The following is a 15087-nucleotide window of genomic DNA, read 5'->3' as shown; positions in this document are numbered from 1 at the left end:
CACCATCCTCATTGGGTGTCATCAGGACAGAGGGACTCAGGTGTGGGAAAAGGCTCTGACAGTGGACGGCCACCCCAGATGGGCACTTCCTGTTCCGGAAGGCTGCTGTCCCTCCTCGAGGACTGACTCTGGAGCCACACTCCACAGGGCAGAGCTCCAACCCCAGTGCTCTGCATGGTGCCTGGTATGCAGTAAGTGCTCAGCAAGTGATTGCTGGGATCAGGTTTGGGGGACAGCAACTATTGGCCAGGTGGCTCCCTGATGCCCTTGTGCGGCGACAGAGCTGCTGAAAAGGCTCAGTGCCTCCTCCCGGCCTCGAGAAGTGGGGTTCCGAGCTAATGTGTGGACCAGCTCCCCGGGGCTCTGCTGGGGACCCGTCTTCTGTCCTCAAAGGCCAATCATCTCAGCAGCCACTTCACAGAGGTTCTGACCCCTGCTTCCTGAGCACCTACCGCACACGCCTTCGCCACCACCCTGCAGGGTAGATAGTGCTGCCCCCACTGGACTGAGGAGGGAAGCGAGGATCGGAGAGGTGATGTGATCAGATCAGGGCCAGGCTGCCCCTCCACAGTGCCAGGGACCAGCAGCTGGCCTGGGGGGCTCCCCTGGGGTGGAAGCTGCTGGAAGGTCTGGAAAGGCTCCAGGGCCCCACCCAAGCTGCTGGGTGCTCTCACCCAAGGTCACAGAGCTGGCTCCAGGGGAAATGGCAGCCTATTCCAGTCACCTCCTCTGTGAAGCCGTCTTTGACCAGTCCTGCCCCTCCCCCCCCGCCTCCTCTGCTGCCACCGTGGGTCCTGCGCCATGCGCCAGGCTGGCACTAAGTGCACCACACATCAGTTTACTAGTCCTGCCAATGCCTCTCTGGCTGTGTGTCCTGGGCAACCTCTCTGATCCTCAGCTCTCTCAAATAGCGGGTGATAACAGCACAGATCTGGAAAGTGGTGGTGAACAGCAAACTGGGAAAACCCAGTAATAATGGCAAAAACTTATTTAGCACTTACTGCATACCAACACAGGGACTTGCCTGTAGGATAAGGGCCAGAGGGGAAGGTCTATTGGTCCCACCCTGCCATCCCCTTCAAGTTCCAGAGAGACCACAGACCCTCTTCCCTGCAATTCCGGGCTTTGGGGATATGGCCAGATGGCACAGGAAGGGAATTCAGGCCTGGGGTGCAGGCCCCGCCCCTTTGGGTGGGAGGTGAGGATAGAGAGGGGCAGTTCTGCCAGGTGATCCTTATCTTTCCTCCTGCTTCTCCAGGCAGCAGGCCTGTCTGGACGAGTCCCCAGGGAGTGGGCATGCCCAGCCACTAGCACCCTGGGGCAGCAGCCCGTCCTGACCTGGACGCTGTCACCCAGGACACATTCTTTCCCGTCCCTCCTGGGCTGGGCCCCCCTCTGCAGGGTCCTGCTGCTTCTGCCCTTTCCACACCTCTGGTGGCTCCTCGTGGAGCACTGGCCGGGCCTGTGCTCCTGACTCCACCACTGGCTTCTCTCCAGGCACTGCTTACTCAGGGTTCCTCCAACCGCCTGCCAAGGTGCCCGGACCCCAAAACTGCTGGTGCCAGGGCAGACCTGGGGGCAGCACCCCTGGTGACTGGCAAGGCTGCAGCCCCAGCAGCCTCGGCCACCACCCTGCTCCCTGGGGAGGCCATGCAGCGTGTGGGAACCCAGACACTCACAGTCCAGATCCCAACCCTGCCAAGGCCTCGGTCTGTAACCTTGAGCTGCCCCTAATCCCTCCCCAGGGCTCAGTTTACCGTCATCTGTGAAACGGGTTTATGAGCACATTGTTCTGAGGACTTCAGTGACTTCATAGGCAGCCCTTGGAACAGGACAGAAAACAAAGGAAGCCCTGGACAAGTCCCAGCTATGACTGCCACCGACACTGCCCCAAGACCAAGCTCACGGGAGCGGCTGACCCTGGATCTGGCCCACCGCGGTGTAAAAGTTTTTGAAATGCCAACTTTCTGGAGATTTTGGCGATGACATGAAAATCAGTATTTCCAACTTTCCTTTAAAAAAGAAAAAAAAAAAAAGATAGCAACAAATAAAAAAAGACTGGGTGATGCTGGACCCACATTCTCTCGGGGTAACTGCCCACTGCAGCTGGGGGGGGGGGCTGTCCCGAGGACAGGCCAAGTCCCCAGGCTCCACAGCCCACCCTTTCCTCCTCCGCATGGCCCAGGGCTGCCTCACTATTTACCGCGCAGTGTCACTTGCAGCAAAGAGAAAAGACACATATTTCTTGGAGCTTTGTTTGAGTCAAAAGTGGGAAAATGATTTATGTGACACTTCAAAATGGGTCAGACTAATCCATGGTGACAGACGTCAGAACAGTGGTGCCTCTGAGGCTGGAAAAGAGGGAACTTTCCGGGGGATGGAAATGTCGTCTACAGGGATCCCAACGTGCTCATGAGACAGCAGGGGACCACCGAGGTGGACAAAGGCTGAGAACATTCAACAGACCCCTGGGCACAGTAAATAGACTCTGGGCTTTGAGGAGGGTGCTTCACTCTTGGCAGTGGACCTGTCAGGAGATCCTGATGAAACCTCAGAAGCAGATGTCTGCAGAGATGGAACTGTCATGGGGCGGCCTAAATAACGCCCAGCTTCACTTAGTCAACTTCAAAATCACTGAGTTTGGAGGTCACACAGCTGGGCAATATGTTATTAGTTTCCCCAAAACTGGCTTGGCTGTAGATGACACTTCTGACACACAGGGTACGATGCTAACGGTCGCCAAGGTTACATTCCAGGGACCCAAAGGCTGTTTTTGCTGAAAATCCTGAGTCTTCCCTTGGGCCAGTGGCTGTCTGATGGCAACAGGGACAGGGCCCTGTCCCCTTTGCTGCCTTCACTTTTGGGTCAGATTCCAGTGGGCTCCGCATACGTGTGTCGGCCGCCCCCTGGGGCTGGTGTCTGTCCCACCCGCCTGTGTGCTTTTCCAGCAGCCACAGCAGCCTGAGCACCGGGAGCCCTCAGCCCTGTCCTGGGGCCCGGATGGAGCCAGAGGCCAGGGTATTGGCCCAGGAGGGTGGCACCGGCCACAGGGCAGCTCAGCAATTCCTCAGACAAGTTGAAGATAACCTCAGGGCCATTGGAGCCTTATGCCAGATGGTCTCTTGGAACCCTGCCCGACCAATGCAAAGTCACCAGGCTTGTGCCCAGCTCACCTCCCCCTGTGTCCAGGGACCAGCCTGGCCTCTGGGTCGGGCTGCTGCCTTGGGCTGAAGCCCCCGTTAACGCCGCCGTCCCTGTATATCTGTGTTCACTTGACTCAATTCCGTTTCCACTGTCACTGAGCCAACCGGTCCCCTCTCTGGTGTCAGTTACATGGCTGTCTGCATCTGTCAAAGCTCCTGGCCCGTGTGCTTTGCCTTGTGTAAGTCACTGGAGCAGAAAGATGGGTCAGGACGGTCTCACATTTCAAGGAAAATAGGGACTGATTCCTCTGGGCGTGAAGAAAACGCCACCTGGGTTTAACATGCTGACAGCTGTGATGGACACAGAACTCAGGATGCCTCTGGGAAGCCAGTCCGGCTCCCCGCGCGGTCCCTGCTCACTGGGAGCCTGAGACGTGCGGTTCAAGGCCAGGGATGGTTCATCCTCAAAGAATGGTCCAGACCCGAAGGCCCTGCCACAGAGCCGTTAACTGTGTGTGGCTATTCAACTTAATTAAAATGGAATAAAGCGAAAAGTTCAATTCCTCATTTGGACAAGTCACACATGGCTCCCAGACAGCACAGACACAGAACCCACAGATCCTTGCGGAAAGTCCTCCTGGATGACACTGGTGTACAGTCGCCAAAGCTGGGCTCCCTCCTGGTCTGGTGCCAGCCTGGGCCTCGGCAGGGCAGCCCGACCAGGCGCACAGGCGCACAGAGCGGCTCATGAACGTGCGCTGAGCTGAACGAGGAGGAAGCCCACAGCAAGGCCTGGGTTGCAATCCCAGCTCTGGCCCTGGACTGCGGGCCTCCAGCAGACCTGTCCTCTACAGGGGACAGTCCCATGAGGACTGGGCCCATCCACAATGTTCTCAGGGGCACTCAGAGCACCAGGGACTAAGAAAAAGCCCGAAGGGGGACTGATGCGTCAGGAGCGGTACCTGCCCTGCCAGACAGCAGGGGCACGGGCGGTGTGAGGGGCAGGGCACCTCTGCTTGTGAGGGTGGCCTTTGAAAATGGGGGCAGGAGGGTGAAGGTTAGAGAGGCTGGGCTCACCGAGAGCTTGTGGGGCGGGCTCCTGAGCCCAGGGGGAAAACTATCCCCTTCCTGGCAGCTGGATCCTGAGCTGGAAAACAGCATCAGGCACCCAGACACCTGCTGTGGCCAAGGTGACAGGACAGGGGCTACCTTGATCCCTGGGGGGCATGGACCCCCTACCTGGGAAGGCTGAAGTGGGGACTCACCATGGGGGCCGCTGGGAACAGAGAGGGCTGGCCAGCCCTGAGCCAGAGCTGGCTTTGTCTTCCCAGCACCCACCCTCCCTACCTAGGCATGGCGGGGCGGGGTGTCCACACTGGTCTGTTCATTGGTTCATGCCATGAATACTCACCATGTCCCCACAACGAGCTGCCTGCCAGGAAGGCATCACTGAAGCCGAGTCCTGGCCCTCAGGAGCACGAACTGCCCAATAACACGGACAATAAACAATGGTGCTAAGAGCAAAAATAATTGCCTCTAACATTTACTGAGTGCTTACTGTATGCCAAATACTAAGTGCTTTTTCATGCATTCTATTTAATCCTTACAAAATAATCATATGTATTTACTGATCTGATCTGAAGAAACTGAGGCACAGTAAGGTCACATATGTCATCCAGTAAAGATGACCCAGCTCTCAGTGGTGGAATTTGAGAACTGAACCCAGAAACCCGAGTCCCTAACAGGAGGCGGATGGCCTGACTGCGGAGAGGAGTGGGCAGTGTGAGGAGAAAGGACGGCAGGGAGGGTCTCTGTGAGCTGGGGACATGCAAACGGAGGCAGGAACGTCCAGGTGTCCATCATGAGAAGAGCACTTTAAGCCCTTGGCAAGCGCAAAGTCCAGAGGCAGGCAGGTGGCGGGCACCTATGACCCCAGCAACTCCAGAGGCTGACGCAAGGGAATCGCAAGTTTGAGGCCAGCCTGGGCCTCTTAGCAAGACCCTGTCTCAAAATAGAAATTTTTTAAAAGAACTGGGGTTGTAGCTCACTAGCATGTGAGGCCCTGGGTCACCCAAATACTGGGAAAAAAAAAGCAGGACAATATGGTTGTAGGAGGGGGTGACCCTGTCTGACCCTCCCAGGCCCCATGCCATTCTACAGATGAACTAACTGAGGCCCTGAGGTGAGGCCTTGAGAGAAGAAATCCACCCCATAAGGAAGCCGATCAGGAGCAAAGCCAGGGCAGGACTGGAAGCCAGGCCTCTGCATCCCTGGCCCAGGCTCCTTCCGAAGCCCTGCACACCTGGCCACCGATGCTAAGGGCTCAGCACTGAGCCAACTCTTGGGCTAACGATGCCAGGCCAGCTGAGGGGTTCCCTGTCTTCGTGCACCCAGACTCTACCTTCCTCTGAGTCCAATGCGTGTGTGTCAGGCCTGGGCGGCCCCCTGCTCAGAGTGCACGCTACCCCAGCCGGGCTGCGCGGTGCTGGCCGAGGTGACGGCACTTCCACCACGGTGGGGCCAGGCTGCCCCCTGCACTTGCTCTGAGCGGCGGGAGTGAGGGCTGCCCTGTGGTGGCCGCAAGGAGGTTTTAAAGTCAGACACACTCGGCTCAGCTGTTAGGAGCTGTGTACTGATCGAGCCCTGCTGCCTCTGGAGCCTGGGTTTCCTCTCTGTACACAGGAAGGGAGCAGTGGATTCCCCACTGAGGATCTGAGGGTCAGAACACACAGAAGAAAGTGCCCAGTATGGCGGCTGGGGCCTCATGTATCACAAAGGCAGGGTTGTTTTTTCTTTTTTGGTGCTGGGGATTGAACCCAGGGGCACTTAACCACCGAGCCACATCCTCAGCCCTTTGTATTTTGAGACAGGCTCAGGGCCTCATCAAGTTGCTGAGGCTGGCTTTGAACTTGTGATGCTCCTGCCTCAGCCTCCCGAGTTGCTGGGATTACAGGCGCGTGCCACTGCAGCACAAAGGCAGGTTTTAAACACTGCTGTCACGGTCATTGATGTGAGGATGCCAGCAGTGCAGGGGCCCTCAGGAGATCATGCCTTGCACTCCAGAGGCCTTTCCGGTCCCTTACCCCCACGGGGACTGGAGCCGGCAGCTTTCTGCACCATTGAGGATAATAACTGAGGACTGGAAATGGAAGCTCCACCTCGCTGGCTGCACACATGGGGCTGCTGCTCCTGGGCCTTGGGCTCTGGACAGGAAATGGGAAGGGATGGGTAAACCTTTGTGGCAGGCAGCCAGGCACAGGAAAGGCCCCACCCACCAGGAAGTCTGGCCCCGCCCACCATGGAGTCTGGCCCCGCCCACCAGGGAGCCTGGCCTTCCCCTGCCAGGCAACCTGGCCCGTCCACTGGGAGACTGGGCTGCACCCTGAGCACCCTTGCTGGGTAGAGATCTGGGGCAGGACAGAAGAGCCTGGCTCACTGTTTCCCTAATTAGGCAGCAGGTCACATACCTCTTGAGCCCCACAGAGGGTCTAGAACAGGGTCTCTTCCATGCTGTTGGCATGGAAGCATGATGGGGCTCCTCCCCCCCACCCCGGGACTGGTGGCCTTAGAGATCTCTGCTGTTCCACCTGCAGGCTTCCCTGATGCTGTTTCCTTTTTCTCTTCTCTTTCTTTTTTTAGTGTAAAAGAGCAGGGTTTATTTATTTATTATTTATTTATTTTTGGTACCAGGGATTGAACTCAGGGGCACTTGACCTCTGAGCCACACCCCAGCCCTATTTTGTACTTTATTTAGAGACAGAGTCTCACCGAGTTGCTTAGTGCCTTGCCATTACTGAGGCTGGCTTTGAACTCACGATCCTCCTGCCTCAGCCTCCTGAGAGGCTGGGATTACAGGTGGGTGCCACCATACTGGGCTTATAGGATTTATTTAAGTGAAAAGAAAAGAGACCGCTCCCTCAGGTCAAGAGGGAGCCCAGTGGGGGCGTCCTCCCTTATACTGTTCTGTCAGCTAGAAAACCTCACTTTCAGCTCTTTACTCAGAAAAGGGCCAACTCTGGGGGCTCAGCCTCAAATTTCCTTTATCTGCAGCAGGAGCATCTCCCTCCTCCCAGCTGGGGTTTAACGAAGGCTCTCAAGACTCGCTGGGCTCGTCTCTCAAATATCCTGCCAGGGCTGGCCACCAGGGGGACATTAGAGTCCACCAACGCAAGGACATCTGTGTAGGACTCCTGGGGGCCACCAGGCAGAGCACTCCTTACTGGGGGAAAGACCTCTGTGGAATTGGGGTTAAGAAGGAAAGGGGTGTTTGGTGGGAAGGAGGGGTGAGGCCCGAGGGAGCTCAGGCGTCTGTGCCTGAAACCGTCCCATCAGACAAGGAAAACGCAGCGGGGCCCTCAGCCTGAGCCCTGCCCAGCGCCCTGACATGGAGCTCGGCAAACTGGCTGTGTGACCTCAGGAAAGTCCTAGCCCCGGCTGAGCCTCAGCCCCCTCCCTTGTAAGCAGGGCTCATACCCCCAACCCCTGTGAATGAGGAGGTGAAAGTCCTGAGCACCCCGAGGACCGGGGCCTGGGCGTCATGGCAGGCTGGCACCTGGGCTGATGCCGGAGGTCCTCAGGCTCCACTGCAAACGCCACCGTCCAGAGCACTGTCCCCTCTGGCCTGCCCAGGGCTTCCCTGGCCAGCACCAGCTGAGAACTCCAGAACCTGGGCAAAGCGCCAGAGCTTCTCGAAGCCACCAGCTTCCCGCTGAGGGCTCAGTGGCCCAGCCAGAGCCCGTCACTTAGAGCTTATCGCAGCGGGCGCTGGCAGGAGCCTGGTGTGGTCCTCACTGGCTGGGGCTGGAGCTGGACCAGGGCAGCACCCCACAGCCTCTGAGGGAAGCACAGGGCTCTGTCCCTCCCTTCCCCGCCACTCAGGCCACACGGGGCGCCTCCCAGGCACGGTCCCGCAGGCTCACCCCCGGGGCCAGGAGACGGGAAGAGAACCTCAAGCTGGAGTGGCAGGCGCTGTGGGCAGGCCTAACTCTGTCACTCCTGCGGTGTGACCAGGAGCCAGCTGCTCGGCTCTCTGTGCCTGTGCTCTCCCCTGTGGGGTGCTGAATGGGTGGCCCCCCTGCTGGGTTGCTGAGGGGACAGAACTGGATCTTCACTAGGCGTCTGGAGTAGCCCAGCACCTGGCAGTGACCCCCTGGGGGCTGAAGGGAGAGTGAGTGGCCGAGTCGTAGGTCTGCGCTCCACTCTGTGACACAGGGCCCTTCAGGATCCGCCCAGACGTCCCCTCCTGTGGGTCAGGGTCACGTGATGCTTCGCCCCAGCTCCCTTACAGATGGACATTTGTCCCAATAACTCCTCCAGTGCATGGTTCAAGTGCCACTCCCTCCGTGAAGCTTCCTCGATGACCCTCAGGGCTGTAAGTGACAGAAAATCAACTCCTGCCTGGTTTGATAACAAACATCTTGGTTTGCGTCCTCTGAACGGAGGGAGGGTCAGATGTCAGGTGGGAGGTGACACAGGAGTTCAGGTGATGACGTTGGAGTCTCCCCGTCCTGATCCAATGGCCTGCCCTCCCCTCACTGTCTTCCCTGAGCTTAGCCATCTTCGCGGGCAGAGGGCGGGTCGGGCTCCTCTTGCAGCGGCCTGGAGGACAGAAACCTCCCCGGGAAGAACTGACTGGCCGGCCCTCATTCTTGTGCCAGTTCTTGTGACAAAGTGGGGTGGGGCCAGATACTGTGACTGGCAGGGGGGACAGTCCCCTAAGGAAGGCAGCTGCTCTTAGCCAAACCAGGAAGAGCAGCCCAGCAGGACCAGCCCGTCCCCACGGCCACACGACACCAGCCCGCACACAGTCCTCCCTGTGTTCCCACGCGCTCTGCAGCCCTCCGCGGGCCCACGGGGCTCAGGGACAGCTCAGGGACTTGGGTCTGGGTGGCTCTCTTTGTGTGGACCATGAAGTTCTGCAGGAGCAGGCTCCGGGCGGGTGGTCCCTCAGCCCCGCCCCTCTACCTGATGTCATCAAACTGTCCTGGAAACCAGGTTGACAAGGACACTGCCACCCACCTCCTGGGAAGCAGGACACACACTCAAAACTCACTTCCCCAAAGACGAGCTGTCGCCTGGGGCCGGGGAGGGAGGAGCACGACTGACTGGGAGGTGGGCTCCTCTGGGGACAATGGCTGGGTCACAACCCCAGCGCCTCCCCTGGGCCCAAGGTCCAGCCCCTCCTCTGTGTGTTCTATGCTCCAGCCACAGGGCGCGAGGAGAGCACCCGGCTGGCACAGCGCTCTCCTGCCCGCCGTCACCATGTCATCAGAGGCAGGACACAGGGCAGGCAGGCGTGTGGCAGTCCCGACACGCAGACGGCCTGCATGCTTGGCCTGGCCCCCCGCCTCGGCTTCCTCATCAGTAACGGCACGAGCACCCCACTTCCAGGAGCACTGGTGAGAATAAGAATGGTTCAAATGTCACGCAGGGGGATGCGGGCGGCTGCCCACTCGATTCTCCCACCACCTGCAGGCTCGGTACTGGCCCCAGCCCCCATTTTGCAGAGATAAACCTACAACTCAGAGATAGGAACTTGTGACAGAGCCAGGCCTGTTTGTCATTGCACTCTGCCCCTCTGCCCCCCAATGCTCCCTCCCGCCTCAGTAAGAAGTGTTTGTCCCCACCTGCACAGTACCCAGGCCTCATGGGAAACGCTCCCCACATCCAGCCCGGCAGAGGGGACCCGCGGCCAAACCAGATGCTGCTGAGCTGCCTCTGCCCAAGGAAGCCCCCTGGCTCGGCTTCCCATGGGGTCCCCGCTGCCCCCACACATCCATGTGTTGTGCTTGCCTGGGGCTGTGCAGGGGACCCAGGAGGATCCCCTAGTGGGGAGCGGAGGACTGATGGTTGCTGACCGTGGGGGAGCAATGGTCGTACTAGCTCCAGAGGACACGAGTGGCCCATGTGTGGTCTTAGCTCAAAGCAGTCTCCAGGCCCTGAGGGGTTGGGGGAGAACCAGGGACAGGAGGATGTGACAGTGGGAGTGGGAGGATGGATACTAGGCTCAGAGTCCACTGGAATAAGCTGCTGTCCCAATCTTAAAGTAGGAAGAGTAAAGGTTTTGGAACAGTAGATCTTGGGGTGAATCCCTGTAATTTACTGCTGTGTGTCCCTGGGCAAGTTGCCTCACCTCTCTGAGCGTGTATCCTCATCTATAAAATGGGAACACGTATACCTACCTCATTAGGCCTGGAAGGAATTACAGAGGAAATCCAGGAAAAGGCACTCAGGAGTTCAAGTCCTGCCTGCTGAGGGACACTGCCTAGGTGTCACTGCCTAGGTACAAGCTGTGACACTGGATGCAAATGTCCTGGCTCATGGGCAGCTGGAATGACCCTGGGGGTTCCCCCTGAGCAATGGAGTGGCCTGGGTTATGGACGCAGTGGCAATGATGACAATGTTGCTGCTGTAATGACAACAGCAGTAGCAGACGGGGCGAAACTGCTTCTTGAGCCGTGACTTCTTTCTGGGCCTTTGCTTGCGGTCTCCGTGTGTTTTCTAGTTTACTCATCCTGTGACTCCATGTAAGAGATGTGCAAGTAGAGGCACAGAGAAGTTAAGTAACCAGCCCAAGGCCACCCAGCTGGTGGATGAGATAAAATTTGAATCCAGGTCTACCTCACTCTTAGCACTCTGGAGTGGAGTGGAAATCCTGGTCAGGGAAGCGTGGCTAGGTCAGGCAGGTGTCCCTGCTTGGGACATTCACATGGTGACATTCCCAAACCCCCTCTTGGGCCCCTGAAATCACGGCTCTGTAGCCATCCAGCCGGGCCCCTCCTTCCCCTCTGGGGCTTGGCTCTGCTCTGCTCGGCACAGCTCAGGAGCCAGTTTGCAATTTCACAATTAATAATTAGGAACAAGTTTTCTTCGCTTTCAAGAGGGATTGGCCAGAGCCGAGGGGACAAGAACACAGCAGGGCTCCTGACAGCACCCAGGGTGTCTGTCCCCAGGCCCCTACAGAGATAGGCAGCCCCTCTCCTGAGCAGGGCCAGCCAGGAAACGAAGGGTCAGGTAGCCTCTCTCCTCCTTGCCCACCGCGCCTCCCCTCCAGGAAGCTTGCTGACCACCCGGCCCATGGCTCTCACAGGGTCCTCTGACCCAATGCCACTGACTGTCTCATCAGCGGCCCATGGCCTCCCCCCTCCCAGGACTGTGTACCTCCACTGTACACAGCTTACATTTGCTTATGTGTGTAAGCAACGTCGCGGGCCCCTCAGCTCCAAGTCTACAGAACGCGTAAGAGTTGTTGGACTCACAGTCACTCCCTGGCTTGGAGAACTCCTGTTCACCCTTCAGAGCCCAGAACCAATGTCCTCCCCATGAAGTCCTCCTCTGTGTCCTAGACTGACCCCCTGTGTGCACCTAGTGATTAGTGGACATCTCCAGCGGATCAGTCTTCCTCTATACCCCATCCTACCAGCCAGGCGCTGGGCTCCGATGGTCACACTCATTACTTCTCAATCTACCAATAGCTCTGAAAGAGTCAATTTCAAGTCACACAGCTAGTAAACAGCAGGCTGGAGATTTGAATGCAGAACTGTTCACACTCCAAGTCACGTCAGGTCGCCTCCCTCCTCTGATGGCATCCCCAATCCGTGATTAGCTGGCCAGGTGAGATGCCACACCCCCAGCCCCGAGCACACCTGGTCAAAAGGTGACCAGCCAGCTGGCCCCACCTCACTGTAACAGCCCCAGGAGACACAGAGAGCCCTAAGGGCGTCTATGCAGGTGCTGGTCCTTATATCTAGAAGCTTTCCCTGAGCACCGAGCTCTGCAAATCTACCCTGCTCACACGGCAACCTCAGGAAAGAGCTGGCTGATTTGGGGGTTGGCTTTAGGACCTTGGGACAAGATGTAACCTTTCTCTGAAATGGGAAGGACTCCTCCTTACAAACAACTGAGTAAGACTATGAAAATTTCACCTAGAACCTGGCAAACATCCACTCGTCCGGTGAACAGATGTTCACTGTGCACCTACTACATGCCACCCACTCGACGCTGCTCACAACGGCGAACAAAAGAGAGCAACATTCCTGTCCTGGGGGCTTCTCACTTGCAGAACAGGAACCCCGATATCTTTGGCCAATTACCTCAGTCCTAAAATGTGGGGCCTTACCCGATCCCACTCCTTAATGAATACCAAATAACATCTCCTTGGAACCTTCAGGTCACCAGGAGCCAGGGCTTGGGTGACAGCAGTGAATATCGTAATTGCCCATCTCCAGTGGCCTGGATAAACCACAGGATACAGCCCCGCGATGACATTCACAGCGGTGACATTCACACTCAGGCCCACAGGAGGAGGGACCAGAAATGACAGCCTCCTGCGGGTTGTTAACATCTCCAAACAGTGGGCGGTGCCAGGTGTCATTTAGGGAGGTGGCAACATCTAGTTAGTACCAGCATCGAGGTTGTCATTCACAAAGTAGTTTCCCCACGAGATGCACTGGCCGGGGCTGGCCCTGGGAGGGCCCCACAGGGAGGTGATGGCTGCGTCTGGAAGGTTTTCTTTTGCATTCACTGTGCTCTGCGCTTTGTAGACCCCAAGTCTCGGGCTTTGGCGTCAGACAGGTGTGAAAAAAAGCCCGCTGTGCTCTGCCTCTGTGAATGGGGACCCGGTGCGCACGGCTGGCCTCCAGCCTCTTGGAGAGTGGAACGAGGCCTGTGTGTACAGGGGCTGGCACCAGCCGTGTCCCTGCTGCTGTGGGGGGGTCTCCACGAGTGAAGAGCTGGAGGGGGGGGGTCGGGCCCAGGCCTCGGATGAAAAAGAAAGAGCTCGCTGGTAGTCACAAGCCAGGCCACACTGCGGCAATTCTTAGCCGGTGACACATCAGGGGCCTGGCAGTTGTGCAACCTCGGTCCCTTCATCAGCACTCAGAAAGTCACAGCCAGGCCTGGCGGGACTCCCTCTGCCAGCCCCCAGCTGCCTCTCAGACCTTCTGCGCAGTGTCCTCTGGGGGTCCCTCTAAGCCAGCCACCCCACCCCCGCCCAGAGCTGGCGGGAAGCCAAGCTCCTCCCCTGCCCAATTCTCCTGGGCCTCCTGAGACCCGCTCTTGCTCCCGGTGGAATCTCAACCACCCTGGACCCAAGAAACCCTCTGGGTGACCTTTGCTGGTCCCTGGCCCTAGCAGGTGTGGCTGAGCTTATGGGATCTGGGTGTCTGATTTCTGTCTCAGATCCAAACTCAGAGTGGAATGCCAACCTCCCCAGACTCACACAGAGACGACACCACCTCTCTCACAGAGTAGGGCAGCACCTGTATCTCCAGGTGCCCACCCCTCCAGCTGTTATGTGTAAATAGTCCCTTCCCCCTCCCCCAAACCCAGGTCAAATCTGGGTTTGATCCCCACTACTGGGGAGGATGGGCAGGGGGAGAAACCCGGCCAGTGCTCCCTTGCTCTCTCAAGTGCGAGGCCCTCTGCCATGTTCTCCTGCAGCAGGAGGCCCTCACCAGATGGCAGTGCCAGGCTCTTGGACTTTCCAGCTTTTGGAACCATGAGCCAAATCATTTCCATTTTTATAAGTGACCTGATCTCAAGTATTTTGTTATAGCAACAGAAAACAGCTGGAGATGCTCTCCTAGGTACCCACATTTTGTGGGCTTTGAATGGAGTTGGGTTTGTACGACTCCTAGGGCTCATTTCCTCATCAGCTGGGTAAAAATAATCATCCAGGCTGCGTAGGGCCGTGTGGAGGGGTGAGAAGACACGGCCTGCAAATGGCCTGGCGCATACAAGATGCTCCATAAAGTCTGACTCTGGGCCGCCCCCACCTACAGGGGCACCTCCGGCAGTGTGCCAGGCTCAGGGAGGTACTGGCCGCGGCTTCCCTGGCCTGTCTCAGGCCCCCACTGGGCTGACAAGCAGTCCGGATGTTTACACTGGCTGGTCAGGGCCCTCTGCTGCCTGGGACAGGCTGAATAAACACACCCGGTCCCACGGCTCGCACCACCAGCTTCCCACGCAGGCAGGCGGCTCCCCTCGGCTGCCTCCTCCCGTTTACAGCTCACACCTGAGAACCCTAACTCCGGAGGAGGGGCGCCGGGAGAGGAGGGGGCTCTGCGGTCCGTAGCTCTGGGCTGGGACAGGTCTCCTACTGCTGGTAGGAGGGGTCAAGGCCAGGGCCCAGCCCACAGAGGACTACAAACATGAAACGGGGTGATTTGGCAAAGGCACTGAGAATGCCCTGGCTCACAGAAGGTGCAGGAGAGATGGCTTCAAGACTGTCATCGCTGTTTTAGGAGTAATTAAAGAGTCTGGCCAGGAAGTCAGCGGAAGCTCAGTGCACATCCCAAAGTAAATAGAAAATTCTTGGCCAGACCGTGCCCAAAACTCTCCATACACAACTCACACCAGGGCTCTCCTCCCGCAGGCCACGGGCCCTGGAGCTGCCCGTGGCCTGGGGACACCTGAACCTGAGGTGCTCTTCCCTGGCCCTGAGTCTGAGCTGGGGGACCTGCTGCTGCCGCCGCGGCTGGGCCTCCTGGTCTGGAAGAAGGGGAAGGGGCCGTTCTGACTGTCCACCCACCGCGTGCCAGGCGGTGCCCAGACACCGCCCACATCATCTTCAAGATCGCCCGAGGCCGGAAGTGTCATGGTCCCTAATTCACAGAGGAGGAAATTGAAGTTCAAAGAGGCAAAGTCACTCTCCCAGGGTCCCATGTCCCAGAGCTGGGGCCTGAAACCCAGGTTAGCCTGACTGATTCCACAGTCTTGGTGCTCACCAGTCTGCCCCGGGGTCTCTCCTGGGAGAGACGAGACAGGGACATAAACAAGCCTAACACAGACCAGAAAGGCCTTGGGGGAGGGCCAGATAAGGGGCTGGGGACAAACACAAAGAAGGTCTGGCCAACCTCCCTGGGGAGCCTGTGTGAATGGCACAGGGGACTCCCCTCAGGGAGGAGGGATTGGCAGCTCAGGAAGCTTCCAGAGAGGGGCAGAG

General features: G+C 58.0%; 1 protein-coding gene across 4 annotated transcripts in view; it reads right to left on the bottom strand.

The window, feature by feature from the left end:
- Nucleotides 1-15087, bottom strand: part of Ece1 (endothelin converting enzyme 1) — a 96513-nt gene that overhangs the window by 63085 nt on the left and 18341 nt on the right. The window contains exon 1 of one of the 4 annotated variants that reach the window (XM_048816129.1): nucleotides 6227-6244. The exons of the other annotated variants lie outside the window; for them this stretch is intronic. The gene's annotated coding sequence lies outside the window, so the exon portion shown is untranslated. Of the gene's footprint in view, nucleotides 1-6226; nucleotides 6245-15087 lie in introns of those variants that run through there. 4 annotated transcript variants of the gene reach the window in all.

The sequence above is a fragment of the Marmota marmota genome, unplaced genomic scaffold, assembly GCF_001458135.2.
Source record: "Marmota marmota marmota unplaced genomic scaffold, marMar, whole genome shotgun sequence".
Classification (NCBI taxonomy): domain Eukaryota; kingdom Metazoa; phylum Chordata; class Mammalia; order Rodentia; family Sciuridae; genus Marmota; species Marmota marmota.
The sequence above is the reverse complement of the archived record's forward strand: the minus strand, read 5'-3'. Positions and strand labels throughout refer to the sequence as shown.